Genomic DNA, 9,605 nt, shown 5'->3' with positions numbered 1-9,605 from the left:
TCTCCACAGAGATCTTTTCGGCATATGTTTCGGGTGTCTTCTTAGTGACACCTCCATCATGCCCCTTCCTTCTTTTCTCCCCTCCCTTTGCTTGTTCTTCAGGTGTCAGCTGCGATCGCAGCCTCTTCACACCTGCATAGCTTGGGGTTTGTTGTTTTTGGGCTGATGCAGAATGAGTTTTCCCTTGCTCTGGGGCCCCGACAACAACCAAGTTCCCTTTTGAGGAACCGGCTTCGTTGTGTGGTTTTATCAGAGCTCGGTTTTTCTCTTCCCACCTCTTCTGCCTTTCTTTCCGGGGGATTATCGACTCACCTCTAGCGACAGCCTCTTCAATCCTCCGCTTTTGTAGTTCGCCTCTCGAGAGCCGCTTCTTTTTTGGCTCTTCCGGCCGAACTTCGCCTTCTGACAAGAGAAGTCTGTCTTCCTCCATTGGGGTCATCTCAGACACTCTTAATTGCTCAATCGGTAGCTCTTCTGGTTGAGTTTCGCTTACCTCTTGAGTTTAAGTTTTGTTTTTATTTACTTTTTCCTTCTCCATTCTGTTCCCACGAGAACCGGGTGTTTGCAGTCCATCTTCCCAGTGACCCGATTAGGAAGATAAGGGTAATTACGACTGGGTGTCCCCTGGTTCCCAGAAGGCTCCGTTGAAGACACTGAATATACCCCCAGTGCCACGAGACTCTCAGCACGGGTCGCATAACACCTTAGTCTGGGGTTGTTGGTAAAGTAGGGGTAGGAACATCAGGAAAGGAAGGGATAGGTAACTACTCTCAATTTCAGGGCCAAACCAAGAGGGGGGAAAGGTTTTCTGGAATAATGACAAGGGAAGTTGGCTTCCTCCCCTTGCCCTGCCACTCCCTTAGAAGTTGCAGCACAAGACGAGGATGGTACATCACCCACGATCCCATCTGGGACAGTGGCTGATGCAGATGAGGATGCCAGTCCCCCACGGGCAAAACCTCTTAGTTGATAATGTTTTCCAGAGACAAATTTCCAAAATTTCTAATGCCAACGCTTATTAGGTTCTCTATAAACCTGAACTAACGCCAAAGTCACCTATAAACAAGTGGAAAGTTTTGACAGTACCAGAACTGAAGGTTTTCTGGCAATAATGTTTCACACTGGTACTATTTGCCTAAATAGATTACAAGATTACTGGAAAACAGAGAGTCTCTTCATCCTAAAATGGTTTAGCTACGATATTACTAGGGGCAGAAATAGAATAATTAGGAAAACATGCAGAATGTTGTGGACTAATGGCAAGGACAAAAACACCTTACTTCTATGACACATGTCCAGATTAACCTGGTTTGTGCATTGGCCAATGTTTTGTAGGTTCATTTCGGTTTGTAGGTAAACATCCGTAACTTGGTAAGACGCTACTTCCTGCAGACAATAAGAATAACCATCATGCTTCTTCTAATACATAGTGAATGCCTTATAATGTTACTGTACAATTTTTACAAAATCGATCAATTCTAAATTGGAGATGCTGAACCTATTTGGTTCTTGATACAAAGGAAATAATGGGTTATGTCTAAGTTTCGTCTGAATAATCTGAATGGATGAGTTACGAGTTATTAAAATTCCAATTGAAATACAGAATTAACTGTAGTTAAAATAAGACAACAAAAACAGTACCTAACATGAAATAGTAGGATCAACAATGTTTAAAATACAGAAAATAACTATAAAATATAAGTAAATACTATAAAATACAGAAAATACTCTAAAATATAGAAAATACTGGTAAGAAGACAGCTGTTATACTCAGTGGCGTAGCTACCTTGGGTGGCACCCGGTGGTGTCACCCCATCAAAAGTAAAAAGCAATATATTTTGTATGATAAAGGTCATGGATCATTTATAATATTGAAGAAATGGCAAAACAATAATAACTAAGACAGAAAATGGATTGTTATACAATAACAATTTCTTCTTTCTAGCTTTGACAGCTGCCAACTCAGCAATAACTTCATCGAAATTTATATTTTGTATTGCCTCGTGTTCGATGGCTAATATACCAAGATTGCTAAGCCGCGATTGGGTCATTGTTGCCCGCAAATAGTTTTTTATTAATTTTAATTTAGTGAAACTCCTCTCACATGAAGCTATGGACACGCAAACTGTCATGAACAATTTCAGTGCAATCATAAGATTTTGAAGAGATTCTGTAAAATCCCATTCTAGAATAAACTTTAAAAATCTAGAGACACCCAATCAGTAACTGTAACATTAGTGGCTTTTAAGTGTCTTCACAGTCTTGGTATCTCCAAAAGTAATCCGGTTTCTGAGACCTCATCATAAAAATCAGTAAGTTTAGATGTAACTAATTTCAGTTCTTCAGTATTCGCCAAAAGCAAAGCATTAATTTGTACGATCTCGAACAATGAAGCTACATCTTGAAGAGACTCCAATCTTGTTTGGAATTCAACTCCGAATCGGTCAAGACATTCCGACATATCTTTTTGAAGTTCCTCTTTCAGTGTGAGTCCTGCATCGCTGGCCATCTCACCAACCATCCGTTTTTTACGCTGAAGTCCTTTTATCATACCAAAAGAAAAGATAACATAAAAAAGTGTAATTGCACACAGCAGGCATGAAGTTTTGTGCAGCCCCTCTGGTGTCTACATTTTCTTGTCCATCACACAACTCTTCAATTGCGTTTACAAGTCCTTCAAAATTCTCTGTTAGTGCTTTTACTGCACAGTAATGAACAATCCAATGCGTTGTTGAGAATCTTTTAACAGATAATTTGCTGTGTTTATTTGTTTGTACATTGTTCTTAAAGTTGAGATACCGGGTGGGTGTCACCCCAAAAATGGAGACACCCGGTACGGCCCACCCCCCCTTTGCTAATCCACTGGTCATACTTCATCCAATATATCCTTAACCCCTTCAAGGAGTGCTTGTAAACTCTACATAATGAGTAAGGACGTCATATGACATATACTCTTGTAGTGGCCCAAAGGAGTACGGAGGTCATATGACATTATGAAGGGGTAGAGGGAAAAAAGGGGCCAAGTCACTACTTTTCACAATTGTATTTGTTGTTGGATTGTGGTAGCCATGGCTGAGTACTTCACATTAATATAAAGTTTTGTGAGAAAAACGGGTCTAGTCACTAATAAATAATAGATCGAAAATACAGCCCTAGCGGGAAGAAGGGGTCAAGTGTCGAGCGTCCTGGGGAAGAAGGAGTCAAGTCAGTGACTAAACGCACGCTTACTTCCATACAACACGAAGTAAAAACTCGTTGTAAGGCTACAGAGTCTTCTTAAAATACAATATAATTATTACTTAACATTATTTAACATTCGTAAATTTATTTTACTGATTTCAATAATTATGTTTACTGGTGTTTTGTATAACCACAGTAGCTGTTATGACAATGCTGTAGGCCTACGTTTGACATGAGTGTCAGTGTTTTGTTTGTTTGGTAGAGAGGTTAGTTAAGGCTATACGTGTTAACTGTTTAAAGTGTAAATTGAGTTAGTGTTGCCTTATAATATTATTACTGTACTTCTAATTAAAAATGAATGACTGTGATACAGAAGAAAGTGACAGTGGTGGAGTTTTTGTTCAAAGTTTGTCGAAAAAAAGAAAAGGATTCGGAAGAATGCGAGATGTAGCTAAGAAAATCAGGGTACAGAGTCACGAACAAGGATCCGATTGCAAATGCAAGAAAAAATGCTTTGTTAAAATACCTTTCGAGGTGAGAGATAGTATAATCAACAGATTTAACTTGTTAGAAAACACAAATGAGCAGAATTCTTACTTATGTGGCCTGATATCTATCTTACCAGTCCAAAAGCGCAGGCCTAGGGTAGGTATTGAAAACGCCAAGTTAAAAGATGTGTCATGTAAATATAAAGTTAGAGGTGTATTGGAAGGAGTGACTACCGAATTTGATGTTTGCAGAAAAGCTTTTTCTGCAATTTATGGGGTTTCAAAGAAAAAAGTTGAGTACTTGATTAACTCATTAAAAATGAGTGGCATGTCTCCTAAAGACCAGCGAGGCAAACACTTGAACAGAAACCATAAGCTATCTGAAGAAAAAATTCGGCTCATAAAAGAACATATAGAATCATTCAATGGCCGTGGAGCTCATTATTGTATTAAGGACTCTAAAAAAAATATTTGCCAGAAGACCTCAATGTATCAAAAATGTTCAAGCTTTTTAAAGTGGCTAACCCAAATGTTGGGCTTTCTATTGACTCATACAGAAAGATTTTCAATACATGTTACAATATTTCCTTCGGCTATCCTAGAGCAGACACCTGCAGTTTCTGTGATCAAATGTATGTTAAAAAACAATCGTTGGAAAATGACTTAAAAAATTCTGCGACTGAAGATGAAAAGAAAGAAGTTTAAATCAAAATAAGGGCAGCAGATACTGAGTTAAAACTGCACAAGTTGAAAGCGGAAAAGTTTTATGACTTAAAGCGTAAAGCAAGACTAGCTGCCAAAAAGACCGATTCTTTTGAAGCAATATGTATAGATTTTGGGAAAAATTTATGTGTACCCAATGTGACAACCAATGATATCTACTACAAAAGACAGTTATCAGTGTTCTGTTTTAACATGCACACTTTAAGTAACAGTAAAAGTGTGTTTTACCTATACCCTGAATCAGAGGGTAAAAAGGGCAGTGATGATGTTACCCAGATGTTATTCCACTTTTTAAATACTCACTTACCACAAAGTGTTGAAAACCTGCACATCTTCGCCGACTCGTGCGGAGGACAAAATAAAAATACAACAGTATTTCGTTTTCTTCATTACATGGTGCATGTGCAAAAGAGGTTTAAGTCAGTACAGGTAACTTTCCCCATCAGGGGACACTCGTATATGGAAAATGATAAAAACATGGCTCTAATAAAGCCAAATTTTAGAGCTGAACTGCCTTATGAGTGGGCCCCGCACATACGAGATTGCAGACAAAGACCATCTCCATTCATCGTTGAAGAAATAGATCACAGATTTTGGCGGAAGTGGAGTGCACATCTTAACCTGACCTATGCAAAGAAGCTTACCATCAAAATAAGACCATTGAGAGAAATTAAATTTACACAAGCAACAGAAAGGCTTATGTACTACAGAAATACTTTTTGTGGAGCTTGGAAAAAAAACTGTCATTACTTTACCAGAGAGAAGAAGATTTACAGTCGAACCTAATTCTCTCCCTGATTCATCTTATGAAGGTAAGCTTCGATTTAACATTATTGGTGGAGGAACTAAAATTTTTAATATTATTTTAGTAAACGCTGTAATTTATTCTTTATCCTTTATCCTTTATCCTTTAGGAAATACTTTTAGTCTATCTAACAATAAGTTTAGGGCTTATTATATTAATTTCAAAGTTCTGAACTAATCTTTTTAAACAATTGAACCAGCTGCAATTACTTTTCTTTTTTTCTTTTAGAACCACTGCCTTATCAAACGAAAAATATAAGGATCTAGGAGAACTGGTAAAATACTGCTCCAACATTGTTGCTGAAAGATTTTTCTGTAACCTTAAGCACAGTGATGATCTCAAAACAAAGAAGAAGTAACTTCAACCATTGGAAAGAATCTTTCGAAATGTACCATTAATACTCCATTCTACTGTGAAGAATAATTATTGTAATTAGATGTTATAACATTCATATTCAAATATTAACTTAAACAAAATTGTGCTTTTAATATTGTCTTTTTCCAAACTCATCATAGAAAACTATGCCTAAATGTCATGTAAAAAGACCCCTTTTTCCCTCTTTTTTTTGGTAGTAACTAAAGAAAATGTTTTTTAACTTGGGAAAGAGAGGGGGAAAATGGGTTTTTTTAATATATTTTGGTTTATAATTAACTAATGCATATTTCTAATTACTGTAACAATTAAAAAAAAAAAATGTAATATTGCGGTGTATAAGAAATTAACTATAAAAGTGCTCTCCTGAAAAGTTTCTGAATACTGACTTGGCCCCTTTTTCCCTCTACCCCTTCATTTAGCCTCTGTATTTTTGTATTATCGTAAATGCATTGCTATTACTGGATTGCCTTTTAATAGATTAGTGTGTAAAGTGGTTCCATCTATTTGCAACATACTTAACTTCCATTTTTTGTGCTCGGATTCACTTGTAATCAGATTTTACCACGAGATCGTAGTAGCCACCTGGTAGAAGCCACTGACTCAAGGTTGTGTGGTGTGTGCATCACTTTGCTGTCAGAATATGCCGCCACATTATACTAGCCATTCCTTGTATACTGTGTACTGTGGCCATATTTATCTTGTGAGAGTGACTTATATTTGTTGAACAACCATCTAGTTTGTTACTGTTGTCCAAATGGCATACAATATTGAATGGAGTCTGCCATAGTGAGGAAATAAGACATTTGATTTAGAAAAAGTACTGAAATATTGACTTGTAGTACACTTAGCCCTTTTTTTATTAAGCTTTCAAATGTAAATAAACATTTTTTAAGAGATTTTAAAGACTTTAATTTTTTACTCCCTTTGGTAATTTTTTGGATTTCATCCATTACTCATTTTAGCCTATCAAAAGAAGACGTCATATGACGTCCATACTCCTTAAAGGGTTAAAGTTTTCGTTACAAATATGGCTGATGGGGTTCTCTAAAGATATCATTGTTGTTAACTATCACAAAAACACACAATTAAAGCAAATTAAAGATTAAACCCTTCATAACATTAAATGAAGGTTATACACCTCTATATTGGAGCCTGTCATTTGAGAAAGTTACAATTAACTCCACAGTTTGAATTGCTAGAGAAATAAAATATTCAATGCTCTCTGCTCAATAATTATCATTACATTTATGTATAGATTCATAACTTGAAGTTTTGTATAGTTATAGTTCTTCCCTATCCATCCAAACATAACAATAATACTTGATTTAGTTTGAAAAATATCCACTAAAAATGTATTAAACATTTGGCTCATACTTCTTCTGTTTACATAAATAAATGACACGTATTTACAACCTATTAGAGGAGAGAAAAAACCATTTTCTAATAAACTATACATTTACTTTGATTCACCAGCCTATGTATTTAGAAAAGAAAATATCCCATCCGGCTCAGTCAGAAATGAGGCAGATTTCACATGGAATTTTCATCTCGAAATATCAAATTGAACATGTACCATTAGTAGATATTTATAACTGGTAACTGATGCAACAATAACCTTCAATATTGGCAAACACTTTCAAACATTTAGAAAGTCCATTATCTTCAAACTCTAGTAGACAAAGAATTAAGTATATAAATAGACTTGCAAATATATCAACTCTTTTGTAAGAACGTGGCCTTGATTTAGTTACAATTAATCAGAAATTATGTTTCTACTCATGTTAACTTTTAATCAGGGGCGCACCGACGGGGGGACGAAGGGGGCCGCCATCCCCCCAAGAGTATTTTATTTAATAATAATCTCTTAATAATAGTTTTCAGCTAAAAAGAACTATTATGTCGGAAGTTTTGAATCAATCAAAATAAAATATATATATATAAACTTAAAATATATTTTTATTTGTTAATTACACGGTATTACACATATAATAATTAAATTTTGTTAAAACGCTAAATATTTTAATTTTACTGTCATCCAGTGGCTGTGAAAGTGAGGTTAGTTGTTAATATCTCATGTGGCTACTACCTGTACCTAGTACTTTCAGTACCTATCCGAGTACAAAATGTACTCGTACTGATTTAGAATCGTATCTTATAGAGTTCTCCTAATACTTTACAGTTACATGTTCCAGCTACTGTAACTGCTACAGGAGTCCGATTACTTTATACCAGGAATGGCAGTAAATGTGTGAAGTATCTGTATCGTAATAGAACCTTTATCAGTAACCTTTACCTGTGTTTTGGACACTCCCTAGAGATGATTTCTGAGTGCGCCACTGCTTTTGATGGTTCAATTGTGTACTACTATAACTTTAAAAAACCACAATCTTGAAACCTAAAAGTCGTGAAAAATATAGATGAAACAATTTTGCTTAGAGTTACTTGACAATTTTATGAAAATTGTCAATTTTGATTTATGTTGTAAAACCTGAGATAACATTTTTGTTCAAATGCGAATGACCGCCATCTTAAAATGGTTTATTGGTTAAGACTGGTTATTGATTAATCCCAACTATGAATACTATCTCTGCACGAAATGTAGTTTGTTTCAATTAAGAACTGTGGTTGTTATCATGTTCACAATTGTTCTCGCAATGTTGTAGCCTATACTTTGTAAAATTTTGTTTAACGACTATCTGGAAACCATATATTAAATAACAAAAAACACGATGAAACAGACATTATTGTAAATGATCTGAAAATTCTAAAATCCTTTTTGTTTTGAGCTAAAATTCATAATATTAACTAATATTATCAATCCTTTCCCAAACTTTGAACGGCCTCCATCTTTAAACCTTAAGAGATATAAAAAAGTGAAGAAATAAAATTTTTTTTAAATCTATATTTGTAACGAATTAATGGTTTTGGGTCTATGTTTGGATTTAGTTGAGTTAAGATTTAGGCCGCCATCTCAAAGTTTTCATTCTTTAAGATTGACTAACCAACTGGTTCAAGCTAAATGCAAACTCTCACCACCAACAGTGAATCTCACACCTTTGGCACTAAGGCCCTCCACCACATTTGTTGCAGCAAGATATAGCACAGTGCACTTGCCCAAATTGAGTTGCTGTGGTTCGTTATCTTCACCTCATTGTGATCCGCAACACTAGTTGCATCAATGATGCTGGTTCTCTTGACCTCAGCAGACCTGTCCACTATAATATGGTCTAACAAGGTGGTGGAGGTAGCTGCTTATTTGAACTGTACTGTCTCTTAATAGTGTAGTGTCTAAATTATTCTTATTCTAAGTTGATAATAAGTCAATATTTGTTCTTTACTTTCATAGCCAAAAGAGAGTGAAACAAAAGAGATAAAGAGGTATACCTCACATGAGAAGATCTATACAAGTTCCATCCCATGACCTTCAAAGTGGCAGCAAGACACTCAATACTAGGGGGCTCTTTGGAAAGGCTGTATTCTTCTTGAACAATCCCTTAAGTAAAGCGCCACAACGCCACCAGTTGTGCCCATTGTTTGACCTTGTACTTTTTCTTTGCGGTCCATGTATAGCAAAGTGTTTCCAGTATATTGTAGCTGTTCGAAGGGGTGCCAGGACGAAGGGAGGTTTCAGATACTCCAAAAATATAAAAATCTCACTTCAATGTGTCATAGTATCAAACCTAGTTAAGATCTCATGTTGAAATGCGTAACTTTTAAGCGCCCATGATTATCAGTCACCAGTCAACAGTGTGATGGCTGAGAACCATCAAAGCTGCCATCTGAGCCATGACTACTGTTGAGGAACTTCTCAGCTCTGGGACCCCGACCAGCACCTGATGTGACGCAGAAATAGCCCCTCAAACAGTGACCCTAAATGAGAGACAGCCCTTCCATTAAAGTGCACCCTTTCCCAGGAGAGGTTTCTTTTAATGACACAAATGTTTGCTACACAAATTCAATTCCAAAGTTCCTAGTAATAACACATGAGTTATAATTGACCGTTGAGTGTTTTGTAGCCAATATCTTGTCTAATT

The sequence above is a fragment of the Homalodisca vitripennis genome, chromosome X (assembly GCF_021130785.1).
Source record: "Homalodisca vitripennis isolate AUS2020 chromosome X, UT_GWSS_2.1, whole genome shotgun sequence".
Classification (NCBI taxonomy): Eukaryota; Metazoa; Arthropoda; class Insecta; order Hemiptera; family Cicadellidae; genus Homalodisca; species Homalodisca vitripennis.
Note: the sequence above shows the minus strand (reverse complement) of the source record.